This window comes from Megascapheus bottae, chromosome 10 (assembly GCF_031878675.1).
Source record: "Megascapheus bottae isolate mThoBot1 chromosome 10, mThoBot2.hap1, whole genome shotgun sequence".
NCBI classification, from domain to species: Eukaryota; Metazoa; Chordata; class Mammalia; order Rodentia; family Geomyidae; genus Megascapheus; species Megascapheus bottae.
The window spans coordinates 25,459,397-25,474,252 of NC_143518.1; the positions used below are offsets into that span (position 1 = coordinate 25,459,397).

The following is a 14,856-nucleotide window of genomic DNA, read 5'->3' on the forward strand; positions in this document are numbered from 1 at the left end:
TCATTTCAAAATGAATTAAAGAAAAAAACAAATACGTTAAATAACTTGAATAAGTTAACCTATCCCATCTGGCTGAGATTCTAGGATGTTTGGCTTCATCTTGTTCAGAGAAACAGAGCAGGTTCCCAGAACAATATGTTGCTAGGAAACCTTCCTAGCTTATTTATCTTGTGCTGTGGGGTGATACTGAGCATCCACCTGTAATTGGCACAATGTGAAATGGGAAAAATGATGGGGGAGGAAGTGGCAGGAGAACTGATATAATACTCTTGTTATTTATGAAGTAATAAAAGAAAATGAGACTTCAGTTTTTACAACTATAAGGAGTAAATAAAAATTGCATTTTGTTTTAAAGAATGGGATCTGAAGATAAATCAAATGTTTTCACACTGGAGAAGAGTTAAAGATAAACAAAAACCTTGTATAAGCACTGTGCTAAAATTGCAGAAACTAGAATCCTGTTTTGGTTTCAATAATAATACTTGCCAACTACACACAAGAAGGAAAATATCTGCAGAAATCCTAAAGACTGGGGTAGAACTCTTAATGTCCAGTGTCCTTTGTCTTAAGATTTTCGTACAATATGCTGACAATAAAAATAAAATAAATAAAAATCCTTTTCAATATGGAGTTTTGATTCAAAGAAAAAAAGGTCACTAAAATTATTTGACTCAAAACAATCTATTACCTGAGTATCAGTACTGATATATTTTTTCCTTTAAATTAAATCAATGTATATACTTGAAGAATTGGTTAAGGGATCACAACTCCTTTTTCTGTTTCTTTTTTTTTTTTTTGCCAGTCCTGGGCTTGAGCTCAGGGCCTGAGCACTGTCCTTGGACTTTCTCAAGGCTAGAGCCCTACCACTTGAGCCTCAGCACCATTTCTGGCTTTTTTCTATGTATGTGGTACCGAAGAATCGAACCCGGGTCTTCGTGCATGCTAGGCAAGCACTTTAACCACTAGGCCAAACTCCTGGCCCCTTGGGATCACAACTCCTTTTAAATGTTTACCTAATTGTGGAATCCTGTGGGTTGTGTCAACTATAGCCTTTTGCCTGTCTAGCATTTCCTATTTGATTAATTTCAGGAAATGTCCTAAAAATTCACAAATGTTTTCTGGGTACAAATGATAACATGTACCTTTAAGAAGTAAGTATATTTTTTTAAAAAGCACACAGGATATAGGATAAGCTCAGCTGGTAGAGCACTTGTCTAGCACGTACAAGATCCTAATTTCAATCCCTATTATCATTTACAAAAATAAAACCAACCAGCCAAACAACTAGAAAAATAAAAATGGATATCTAGCCTTTGCAAGACATCCTATAATGAGTATGCCACCAGTCAAATAGCTACCCCAGCTCTGACATACAGGACTTGAAAAATACATCTTTGAAAGACAGCATTTTAAGTTAGAACCAACTGTTTTGAATAGGTAGAGATTTCAGGCTGTTCTTTATCTTATTTAAACTTGTACCAAAAATATCTATTTATAACAAAAGAGTAAGAGCTGAAGGGACCTTTGGTGACTATCTAATGAAGTCTCTCTTTTTTTTCCTAAATAGTACTAGAGTTAGGACTAAAGCCTGTGCACTTGAGCCCCAGCATCACTTCCAGATTTCCTATGTATATGGTACTGAGGTATGTCTTCGTGCAAGCTAGGCAAGCACTCTAGGCCAAATCCCAGTCCTAAATACCACTCTACAAGCTGGAAATGTCCTCTTCCATGAGCCTCTAAAACAGGAATATGATCAGGACAATACCTTCATTTTAGCCCAGAAATACTCATATTCTTTTGATCAACGTATCTATAAAGTAATACACATGTCTTTTAACTACAAACCTTGTCATTGTTAGGACATGAAGGAAGAGTAAAATAATGACTATTAATTGGACTGTGAAATGTTTCAAACAAAACATAGCTAAAAGTCTTTTTTAACTATTTTTTATTAAATAATTTATTAACATTGATTTTTACATCATATTTCAAATGATGTGTTTAACAAACAAGTATTCAAGAAAGTAATCTCTATATACAATCACTGGCACTTAGATTTTAGAACATAATCAAAATTAGTCTGAGGGGCTGGGAGTTTGGCCTAGTGGTAGAGTGCTTGCCTAGCATGCAGGAAGACCCAGATTTGATTCCTCGGTACCACATACATAGAAAAAAGCCAAGGTGCTAAGGCTCAAATGGTAGAGCTCTGGCCTTGAGAAAGTCCAAGGACAGTGCTCAGGCCCTGAGCTCAAGCCCAGGACTGGAAAAAAAATTAGGATGAGGGTTTGTATGTCATAGATGCATATTAATTTATGTAATAAAACATATGTCTATAGCGTCATAAGTTTTTATGCCTATGTAGTTGTGTCTATATTTCTAGTACCATGTCAATAGCATTGTGCATTTTTTTTTTGTCTTTCCTTTTTTGGTCCTGGGGATAGAACCCAGGACATTGCACTTGCTAGGCAAGTGCTTTTGCCACTGAGCTACATCCCAACCCCATAGCTGAAAGTCTTAACCCTTTGGCTGAAAGTGAGGTTAGAAAAAACATACCTACCCTTCATTTAACTGACAGTAAAATACTATGATCTGTTAAGCTTTATGTTGTAAACGCAAAGAAACCAAACTATACACAGTATGCACAAGACAAAAACCACTCTGGTCAACATGCAGATTCCTGTGCTCTGTTCCTGCTGTTGCTCCCATATCACTAATATCAACTGGCCGTGGTATTTGTTAATTTGCCACCAGCTCTTCTGAAAGATCTGCACAAACAATATCCACTGGTATTTTCACTATGGCTTTCTGCATGTTATTTTTAAAATGCTTGTTCAGACCCTCTAAAAGGACTAGATGTTCAGCATTTTGAAGGATACTGCATTAAATCAAATGGTTTTTTTCATCTATTCGCCTATGAGAGTGCCCAGTAGACTAGAGTTCCAAATCATTGGAGAAGCTTTATTAACTTCATTTCTGGTGATATTTACTCACTTGCTATTTACTGATGAGAGTAAGCATTATTCAGCTATTATCAAGAAACAACAAAGGAAAGAGTATAATATGATTAAGAAAAAATAGAAAGAGAATGATCAGGCAGTGTTACGCATAGTAATTACTTACTTGTTTTAACCTTTCTCAACATTAGGTGTGCTGGTCTCAGTCAGATATGGGAGAAAATGATTACAAAAACATACTAGTTAATTGTTCCTTTTAGAAAACACTTGGGATCAGAGTGCTTTGGACTTTGATATGTTTTCAAATATATAAAGAAATATCATGGGTACAGTACTCAAGACTAACCAGGAAATTCATTTATGATTCACATATAAACACACAGCAAGTGATTTTACACAATATTTTAATGCACCTATATTTTGACTGAGACCTGTTGAATGAAATCAGGTGTGGAATTTCCCATTTCTGCCTCAAAGAGTCTTACAAGAGTATTTTCAGAGTAGAGATACTCAACCTGTACATCTAACTTTATTCACGTCTTACCTAAAATGAGAAACCTGGAAGTAAATATTTTATGCTTCCTGGTTAGGAATATAAACTTTTAGGAACTAAATGCCTTTCAAGAGTACTTAAAATCTTAAAATCTGGATAGTTATTAATAAGTTAATAGAGCTCTTAAGTAACAAACATGGAATGTATCTACTACAGGAAAACGTATAACAGGCACTGGTGGCTCATGCCTGTAATCCTAGCTCAGATCTCAGAAGGCTGTGATCTGAGGATTGCAGTTCAAAGCCACCCCGGGCACAAAAATCCATGAGACTCTTATCTCCAATTAACTACCAGAAAACTGGAAGTTGCACTGTGGCTCAAACGGTAGAGTGATAGCTTTGAGCTGAAGAGATCAGGGATAGTGCCCAGGCCCAGAGTTCAAGCCCCATGACCAACAACAACAAAAAAGAGAAATAATACAACATACTAGATTATGTGGAGATTTTCAACCTGTTCTATGCTCTACAATATGCAATGCTGACACAGCATATACATTTTATGAAAAATTTGGTTTTGAATTTAACTAGAAAAAAGAACTCAGGTGGCCAGGAGTTTGGCCTACTGGTAGAGTGCTTGCCTAGCAAGCACAAAGACCCAAGTTCTATTCCTTGGTACCACGTACGTAGAAAAAAAAAAAGCCAGAAGTGGTGCTGAGGCTCAAGTGGTGGAGCTCTAGCCTTGAGAAAGTCCAAGGACAGTGCTCAGGCCCTGAGCTCAAGCCCAAGACTGGCAAGAAAAAAAAAAAAAGAAACTAGGAACTACTAGTGATTAGTAAGGTAATGTACTATAGCCTTTTGGATGGGATGATATCTATTCTTCATCCACCCATCTTTTCTGAGTTCCTGACATTCCTGGCCTCTTTTATCATTTCACCTAGTAAATTTCGGGAGTTTCCTCCTGTCATTGTGACAGGACACCCACACACTTTGAAACTGAGGATGGATGCTGAGGAGTAGAAGGTTTGAGGGGAAATGCTCAACATTGCATTTGTACTGAAAACACTGAGCTAAGGAGTCAGTAAGCAAGGAAGGAGATCTAAAGCAGTACACAAACTTTTCAGCACAGTATTGTATACTTTGATCTTTGTCACCTTGTTTGTTTGTTTGTTTATTTATTTGTGATTTGGTGTTTTAGTCCTGAGGCTTGCACTCAGTTCCTGGGTGCTTGTCTCTCAGCTTTTGTGCTCAAGGCTAGTACTTCACACTTGAGCCATAGCTCCAGTTCTTTTCAGTGTTTAATGGCAGATAACAGTCTCAAGGCCTTTCCTGCCCAGTCTTGATGTGAACTGTGATTCTCAGATCTCAGCCTCCTCTGTAGCTAGGGTTACAGGCATGAGCTCCTAGTTGTTACTCTGGTTTTGGTCAGCAGTGATTATAAGATTATTCATGTCAAAAATGTTCTTAATATTTACATAGTGATAACTTGGAACAATGAAAAATAATCCTCCTAATAAGTCTGTGTAGCAAGGTTCAGAATTTACAAAATGGAAAATAGAGAGAGGTATTTTTCCCAAGGTCATATAACTGATAAATAAAGTCAGAATCTCTCCCCTTTAATTAATATGCTCTATTATCTCTGGGATCAGAGACCTGAAAAAAGGTTAGAAGAGATTACATTTCTGAGATTAAGAAGGACTGAAAGTTTTAATCCTAAATGATTTCAACAATCTCTGAGCATTTTGGTTATAAGGATAAATTTTAAAGGAAAATCCATACTCTTCAAGAATAATTATTTGAGTACCCCAAATTCTTTTTTATACTGTCAGTAGATTAGGACTTAAATAGGACCGCATCTAAACCCTTTCTCCATTAAATATTAGCTATATCACTTCCTAAGCAATTTATTTAAGCCTTCTCAAGTTCTTTCTAGGGTTCTGGGGTTTGAACACAAGGTCTTGCTCTTGGTAGGCAGGTGCTCTACCACTTGAACTGCACTACCCATCTTTTTTTTTTTAAACTTTAATTATTTTTTCAGATAGGGTCATGCATTTTTTTTTGTCTAGGGGCTTTGTAAAACAGATTTTCCTACCATGCTTTTTTGTGTAGCTGTGATGACATATACAATACCATGCCTTGTTAGTTGAGATGGGGCCTCATTAGCTGTTGGTCTGGCTACTGAACGACAGTCCTCCTGATTAGCTAGGGTTCAGTTATGGTTAGACTCAATCTTCTTGTGTTTTGTAATGTAAACATCTTTCACAGAGCGGCAGACAAGTGACAGTACAGGGTTAAGCATTCAAAATACAGTTTAAGCCTTACAAAGATGAACTAGGTGTTAACTACTATGACTACTTTACAAATTGAGTAAGCAACACAAGACTAAGTAACAAGTGTAGGCACCATAATAAGAACAGATTCAAGAGACCTTTTTGATATGAAAGAATTAATTGTAGTATATTACATAACTGCTATCTACAATGTCTGCTGTTTAACCAGTGCATGGAGCTCTTAAATCTACTTGTTTGGTTAGCCTTATCAGTAGCTATTGCAACTAAGCTACTAATGGATAGATATGCATTTAATACTTAACTAGAAAATAATGAACGTCAGAGACATATCATAATGCCTTTTTAAAAACAAGCTGGACACTTTCACCCTATTTTTTTTTCTTGACCAACTAAAAAAGAGAAGGTGAAATCACCTCATGGGTGGATAAATCAGAAATTTAATACTGAGCAAAGCTTACTTAGAATTCCATAAAGTTTTAAAAGTGGGGAGACTGAAATGATTACTTTTTCCCTCTCAGAATTCTGAAAGAAAAAAAGCATTGAAGACGTAAATCAGCCAAGAGATTTACAGCCCAAAGCCAATACTAGAGTCAGTGAGCACTTACATGTAACATTTTTTTGAGTCCTGTATCTTTTTAGTTTATTATTTCCTAGACTTTTCTTTGTATTACCACAGTAACCTATATCACTGTATATAAGTAATGCTGAGCACTTTTCTTCATAACAGCAATAGCTGCTTGTGGGATAATAGCTATTCCTTCCATTGGCTTTCAATTTTTTTTTTTGCCCTTGAAGGAGGCCCTTGAAGGAGACCCTTGAAGGAAAGTGGAAAAAAGAAACTTAGCCTGTTTTTATCTTTTAGGCAATATTTTTTTCTGTTATGGCATTGATTATTCTCAATTTGGGCTAAATTATGAAAATTCTGATTCCTTTTCTCTTTGTGAAAATTAAGAAGCAATGATAACTTAGTATATACTATTTTGGATATTTTTATTTCTTTTTTGGGAAGTGCTTAATAGCTACAGTAATATCTCAAGTAAAATTCCAATTCTTTTTTTTTTTTTTTTTTGCCAGTCCTGGGCTTGAGCTCAGGGCCTGAGCACTGTCCTTGGACTTTCTCAAGGCTAGAGCTCTACCACTTGAGCTTCAGCACCACTTCCGGCTTTTTTTTTTCTATGTATGTGGTACCGAGGAATCGAACCCAGGTATTCATGCATGCTAGGCAAGCACTTTAACCACTAGGCCAAACTCCCAGCCCCGTAAAATTCCAATTCTTAATGAATTTTAGTACAGTATAATTTTTGGAGAACAACATAATAACTACCAAGAGCCAGAAATGAAAATTGTAAGATAGCATATATGGTATGAAACTGAGTAGTACTGCTCTGATTCCAGATACTGGATGATCAGATATAGTTCTGAACATGGGCTATAGAAAGCTGATACAAGTGGACATTCAGAGCAAGCTAATTAAGCTTATTAAAAACTACATATGAGAGAAGAAAGAATGACTGGGAACCAAGTAGGATATTATTTTCTATTAGAAGCCAATGCAACACTCACAACATTGTTTTTTTTCTTCCACAGGATGCTAAGAAACCTGAAGCAGTCCTTTCATGTCAGCTGTTATTGGCAATTAGATCAAGAGTAGATACATCTCTTGCTAAAAATAGTCAGAGTAGACAGAAGGCTACAGACATTTATGTTATAAGACATTTAATTTGAGACAACTGTATGTGTAAATCTGTCTTCATAGAGATTCAACTTCACAGTATCAGACTACATGAGGACAGGTGGAAAGAGACAAATAAACATTCTATTCACTATATTCACTGACCTTTAAATGTGAAAAATAAAATTGATTAAAAGTGATTGCCGGTAATATGTATTATGCTTGCATTTTAACATATCAACTTCCTTACACGGGAAAAAAATGTATTCTAGTAACTCTGAAATTTTTAAAAATCATCTACTCATCTGGGCATAGTGGCTCATTCCTGTGATCCTAGATACTTAGAAGTCAGAGATCTGAGGATCATGGTTCAAAGCTAGCTGGGGTAGGAAAGTCCCTGAGATTTGTATCTCCAATTAAGCCATAAGTGGAGCTGTGTCTTGAGTGGCAAATCTTGAGCACAGAAGCTCAGGGATCATGCTCAGACCCTGAATTCAAGCCCTAGGTCCCATGTGCAAACATGCATAGACACACACAATAATTTATTCACTTACTCATTCAACAAGTACTCATTGAATATTTACTATATTGCAGGCATAGTCATCCTGGAAGAAATGTCCAATCTGTTTCCTCAAAGAGCTTACTGTCTGTTGGGAAGGAAATAATCACATGCTTAAATAAACACTGCACTTTCAAAGTAAGTTCTCTGAAGAGTAAAGGTGGAGGGTGATTACAGTGGCTCTTACTTTAGTTGCTCCTCTGAGGAATGACAAGGAAGCCCAATTCTGAATAAGCCAATTAGTAAAGTGGAAGAAAACAGCTCCAGCATAGAAAATGAAGATCACAGGGCAGGAAAGGCCCAGGTCAGCTACACAATTTACTGGCTTACAGCAAAATAAAAATCAAGGGCCCTTGTTCAAAAGAATTTCACAATATCATGTTAAGCATTTTGTACAGACCACACACCCATGAAGTTAGCTCTGGGAAGGAGGAAAGGAAACATGTCTGAGGATTGGAGTCTAGATTGGAGTCTAGTGAGGGAAGATTTGCCAGCTGTGGCTGAGGTGGTCTGAGAGGCAATCAGGCCAAGTCCCAGACAAGCTCTAGAGAACAACCTCACAAAATGCCTGCTATTTTCTCCTCCTCCCATCACTGACGATGCAGCTGAGGATTTGGCTCAGAGGTACAGGATTTGCCTAGCAGTACAAGGTCAAGTCCGGGATTATATACATTGATCCTACCTATACAGAGAGGAACTCAAATTTAAGTCTCTGCTCTTTAACTAGTTTACAAATAATCTTATAATTTAGTCAAATTGGCTAACTTCCACAAGAAAATTATTAGCATCATATTTGGGAGGGTCAAGTTATCAAGATCACTCACTTGGGACAGTGAATAGAAGAGGGAGAGGCAGATCTACAAATTGACTGAAACTGGTATTCTTGGTTCAGAGTTCTTGTTGTGAGCTACTATACTACCCCTTGTTATTTTAACAGAACGTACATGCTATATCTTTGCTTTGTTTCTGAAATCAATGCTATAAGCTTCTCACTTATTTCTATTTTTTGTCTATTTGATGTTACACACACACAAACACACACATACCCATACACATAGAGCTTAAAGTTGAGTAAGAAATGGCAAAAAGAAAAATAATGTCCTCAAAAATAATTATCCATTATTACCATCTAGAGTTTAGACTTGGAAGGAACAGTATGAAATACACCAGGGAATGAACTTTTGAAAGACAATTATATATACACAACACTAGTCTCCTCTGCTATTAATGGATGAATGAACCTGATAAGCATTAATAAGGATTTTATATTTATTACCAACTTCTTGAAGGAATAATTATCTTATAAACTATCTCTGTACTGAACACATCAGAGGACTTAGTATCTTGCACAGAGCAGACATCTGTTGAGTTAATGAGCACATATATGCACTTCCAAACACGTTAAGGAACAGACTCATCACTGAGTCACAGGGACTGGAGGAGAAAAAGTGAGTTCCCTAGAATCCAATAAATTTGATGCTTACAGTTCTTGATGAGGAGGTAGAAACTGTTCACAACTACATGATTTCTGTTAGCCTTGTGCTGTTGTGTTTAGGAAAAAACTTAGGTAAAAATTTTCACAAATTCATCAAGATAGATTTTGCTACTAACAATTCAAAAGTGTGTGTTGTGTGTATGTATGTGGATATCAATAATCTACAATGGTTTTTGCTTTTAAGGAGCTTACAGATACTAGAATTGCTTTGAAGATAGACATACTATGGGTTTCTTCCATACCAGATACGAGTCATCTTTAATTATGCTGTAGACAACAAGCCTTAACAGTGGTCTAATTCAAGAGTCATTCTACAAGTCTTAGGCTGATTGACTTGGCTGACCCTTACATGGAATTCACTCAAAGCTAGAAGACCCTGTATATTATTTCTGGACAGTTGAGTTTAAAATTATGTCTGACAACCTTTATGCCAATTAGAAAACCCTTGTGTAGATTTACATGCAAGTAGGTTAAATGTACAGTAATTATCTCCTAATTAAGTTTTTCAGTGCCAAGTCACTAACCACATTAGAGGGCTACGCCCATTTCACATTGGTGCTTCAAATTTTACTTAACTATGTATAAAATTGTTGGGGACCAAGTAACCCCATGTCTAATAACTTTCTTCTGAGACAAGGCAAGGCACAAGAGGCAGGGCGCAAGACTTGATTACCATTTGGTTACAAATGTGTTATTGTTTATCACTCTCTGCTGGGACCTAGAGTGAGGATATATTAGCTGAAGGGACTTCCTCAGGAGGAGGGTTTATTGGAGAGAGAGATTTTCCTGCCTTGATGAAGCTGTGTGGCGTCTCTGTTCATGCTCTGGGGAAGGAAGGCTGAGGGCAGGAGGATAGTCGGCCCTCTCCTCTCGTGGCTTGGACTCATCGGGGTGTGTTTTTCCCCATCCTTCCTACTAGTAGAGACGGACCGGGGACAAAGGACCCCGACATAAAATATAGATAAACAATGTATGAGTTGGAGTATGTCACACAATTTACAGACAGTATTACAGTAGAGCAGAGCTGTGAGAGGTACAGAGGGGCCAAGGCATTCCACATGAAGGGAACAAATTGTTGGCTCTTTCTTTCCACTTTCCATAAAGAATATAGAAGAAAACTTGTACAAGTCAACACATGGGGTTGGACCAAACAATTATGTTTTCCTGGATAAGGAGCTAGATGACCTGGTTTAACCGGCTGGAAAGAATATACTGGAGCCAGACTACAGCTGTTCTAGGTTCCCATTTGCATGAACCTCTTCTGGAAGTGATAGTTCAGTGAAGGTGATAGTTCTGAAGTAAAGGTAAAGAGGGCCATGCCCTTAACAGGTGTTTGCATTCTAAATATGAGAAGTAATTTGGAAATATTAAAGAACCTCAAAATTACTAAATATTTTTGGGTTGCTTTATAGTTTATGGCAGGATATTTGACATTAGAATTGTCCTTTAAAAGAAAATCTTGTCACTGTAACGTTAAAAAGTTATTGAGGCTTTAAAATGGTGGCTAAGAGCCGGGTGCTGGTGGCTCATGCCTATAAACTCAAGAGGCTGAGATCTGAGGGTCTCGGTTCAAAGTCAAGCAGGGCTCAAAAGTCTGTGAGACTCATCTCTGATTAACCACCAGAAAACAGGAAGTGGCACTGTGGCTCAAAGTGGTAGAGCACTGAGCCCTGAGCTGAAGAGCTTAGGGACAGTGCCCTAAGTTCAAGCCTCATGTCTGACACACACACACACAAAAAAAAAATGGATAGAGGGACTTGGAATGTAGTTCAGTGGTAGAGCATTTGCTTAGCATGCATGTGGCCCTGGGTTCAATTCACATTACTTCAAATAAATGGATGAGTGAAAAACAAATAAAATAAAACAGGATGTTAAAGGATCTGCTTTCCCTTGAAATTGTTCATCAGGTAATGGTGTGAGTGCCAAACTTGATATAGAAAAAGAAACAGGTAACAACTGAATGAATATTTAGGAAGTTATAAAAAAATAGACCATGAACAAAAGCCTTGGTAAGAAGATGATAATAGAAGAGGAAAGGAAGAAACCAAATAAAGAGACCTCTTTGGAAAAAGTCTTTCCTGTTCTTTCTTGACTTGTCAGTTAGGACAAGTAACCCTTCATCTCTTTGAACTTCTTTAGAATTCGTCTACATGACTCATTTAATAAGCACATATATCTGTAATGAACTTTTCCTGTAGTACAAATTTTCCAACCCACTACTTAAATTTGGTATCTACCTCAGTCTAACACAATTTGGACTGAATAGTTGGTAAGTACCTAAAATATTTAATCAAATAGGAATATTTTAAATGTGTGAGGGTTGAAATGCATCTGTTAATTACTTAGAGTGCTGGAATAAAAGGCAGGTGAAAGCTCTGCACATATATTTTCCTTCAAGGTGGATATTAGAAGAGATATGTGATACACAATTGCTAAGTGGAGACACAGAATCTACTTGTCATAGGATATTTTTGTTTCCTAAATAAAATAACCAATTAAAATGGTAGATTTTCCAGATATGCTTGAAACAGTCAATAATTACCCTTGCTCTGTGGGGTAACTGCTAAAATAATGCGTAAGAATGAGACTTAAAATTTTTTTTAATACTATGCACTCACAATGTTCCTTAAATCAAAACTTGTTTCTTTAATTGTAGAGGGAAAAACATACTAAATTCTTAGCACATGAAGAATAAATATGCATCTAATCTAGTCAAATCTGATAGTGAGCTTCCATCTTAAAAAAAAAAGATTTCTCATTGTGGAAAAAGATGAATCAAGTAATTCTCTAAAAATGGAATGGAAACAATGTTGCCATTGTTTTTCTTTTTCTTAATGTGTAGAGTAAATAAAATGAAAATATATTTTAAATTATTCTTGGATACATCCATATAAAAGAAAGGGTATGAGATCAGCTTGTTTTATGTTCTGCTCCTAAAGTCTAGGGTCTTGTGGAAGTATATACACACAGGACTACACACTCTGGGAGTAGAAGGCATTTCTATTCCTCTTTCTGTGTAAACTGCATTTCCATTCTCACCTCCCTTTTGCTCAGCCAGTCGCTCTCATTTCCATGGGAACAGAAGTTGAAAGATCTCCCCAACAGCTGTAAGTAAAAGCTAACTCACAGACTGCAGCTGTTTGAATGTCAGTTGAGAGCTGCAAATGACAGTTTATAGCTGCTGTTAAAATTTTTAAATGATGTTTTCCCTAATAAATTCCCTACTGTAATAATTTACTAAGGAAAATTGAATATATTGCTAGTGCAAGGCCTAGCCTGTTGCTGTCTTTCACAATTCCAATATCATTTATAATTTTCAAAGGAACACCTGCAGTAGGGATGAAGTAAAATAACAGCACAGTCAACAAGCCATTCTGTTGTCTGCTGTTACCAAACACCTCCAAATAGACAGTATGGAAAAATGATGAGGACCTAATTAAAGTGAGGGTGGATGGAGAAGACTAATAATGAAATACTATTTGATTATATATGGATGTGTGTGCATATGTTTGTGTTTTAGGGGCCAGTATAAACTGGGGCTTAAACTCCTGAGCCTAGAGTTCTTGTGCTAGGTGCCCACTTTTAGCTTTTTGCTGGTTAATAGACTTAAAGAATCTGGAAGATTTTCTGCCCAGGCTGGCTACAAAAGGCAATCCTCAGATCTCACATCCTGAGTAGCTTGGATTATAGGAATGCGTCACCAGTTTTTTTATAACAAAAAACAATGCCAAAATTATCTCTACACCAAGGTCTGGAACATCAGTAATGATGTTAAAAACTGTAATATTGAATAAAATAGGAAATAATGAGCATATATAGCACAACTGAAATTGTTTGACTAGGAATGGAAGAGTTGGATAATTTCAAAGTACTCTCTCATTGGAATTTTTACAAGCTATAAAGAGGATAGAGCAATTTTACATGCAAAATTGTTCAGAAACCACCTAAGTCAAATGATCAGACAGAATAAGAGTCAGAATTACCAGTAATGGGGCAAACTAAAATTATGCTCACTTGAGAAGAGATGTTATGAGAAAAACCATAGTATCACCTGCATGTATTCTAGCAGGATACATACCCTGAGTTTAGTCATGAGGAATAATCACACAAACTCAAATACAGAGACATTAACTGGCTTGAACTCTTGAAATGTATTAACACTGTGAAAGTTCAAGAAAAATCAAGAAACTGTTCCAGACTGGTGACAGTTAAAATCCTGCATAAATCTAGCTGACTTTTTGAGGTCCTCCCTTGTTTACTCATTCTGCCCTGTGTACTACTTGGTTGAGCTGTGGTTCAGAGCTCAGTAAATAGAAAGGTTTTGAGAAAACATCGCTCAAAAGTTAACTACACAGACAAATAACAACACACAAAAACAAAAGCAAAAAAACCAAACAAACAAGAAAAACCACCAGTATCACTAACAAAAAAATACAATAATAATATATTATTGTATAATATATTTCTTTATTTTTTATTTATTTTTTTTGCCAGTCCTGGGCTTGAGCTCAGGGCCTGAACACTGTCCTTGGACTTTCTCAAGGCTAGAGCTCTACCACTTGAGCCTCAGCACCACTTCTGGCTTTTTTTTCTATGTATGTGGTACCGAGGAATCGAACCCGGGTCTTCATGCATGCTAGGCAAGCACTTTAACCACTAGGCCAAACTCCCAGCCCCTGTATAATATATTTCATATTATGCAATGTATATGTATTATATATATGATTATATACAATGAAATATTAGTATATATTATATACTAATTTAAATATTACTTTAATGGTAAAAAAAGCTAGTCTCAAAAGTCAATACTTAGATACAAACAGGAAGCAAAGAAATATATTCAACCAACTTTGGCAAGGTAGCAGGGTATAAAATTAACCCTCAAAAATCAACTGCCTTCTGATTTGAAAAAAAAAAATGCCTCAACCTCAAGAAACTTGAGTTTCTGTATAAAGCTATCAGAAGAATCAATAAGATAATCCACAGAAGTAATTATGACAGTATCTAGCAAATAGTATACACTCAAATGGCCCTCAGAAAACACTAGATCCTAGATTCTTGAGCTGCTAAATTGGGCAACAAGTCCAAGTCTTGTGGAGAAGCCAAATACGTACTTCAGGTAAACAAACCTTGCTGGGTCTTGCTTTTGAGATGTGTCACTCCATGTCCCTAGTTTAGAGGAAATGAGTACTTAGTTTCAAAAGTTAACCCCAAGTATTTGAGTTTATCCAAGCATTAATAAACAGGTATTTGCCATACTTATTATGCTCTATCTGAATCCTCAATCCTCAGTCTTCCTAAATATAACTACCGTTGTTTTACAATTCCTTTTTTTATTGTTCCTTTACAACAAAAGATCATAATAAAAACCATAGGAATGTACAAATAAATAA

At 36.4% G+C, this 14,856-nt stretch overlaps 1 protein-coding gene and 1 non-coding gene across 6 annotated transcripts in view; one reads left to right on the forward strand and one right to left on the reverse strand.

The window, feature by feature from the left end:
* The window catches only part of Rabgap1l (RAB GTPase activating protein 1 like), a 452,094-nt gene that overhangs the window by 36,438 nt on the left and 400,800 nt on the right, over window positions 1-14,856 (reverse strand). The window lies entirely within an intron of this gene.
* LOC150057735 (small nucleolar RNA SNORA81) lies at window positions 414-587 on the forward strand. The gene has a single exon (XR_016536901.1). It is a non-coding gene; the product is annotated as a small nucleolar RNA SNORA81 (small nucleolar RNA).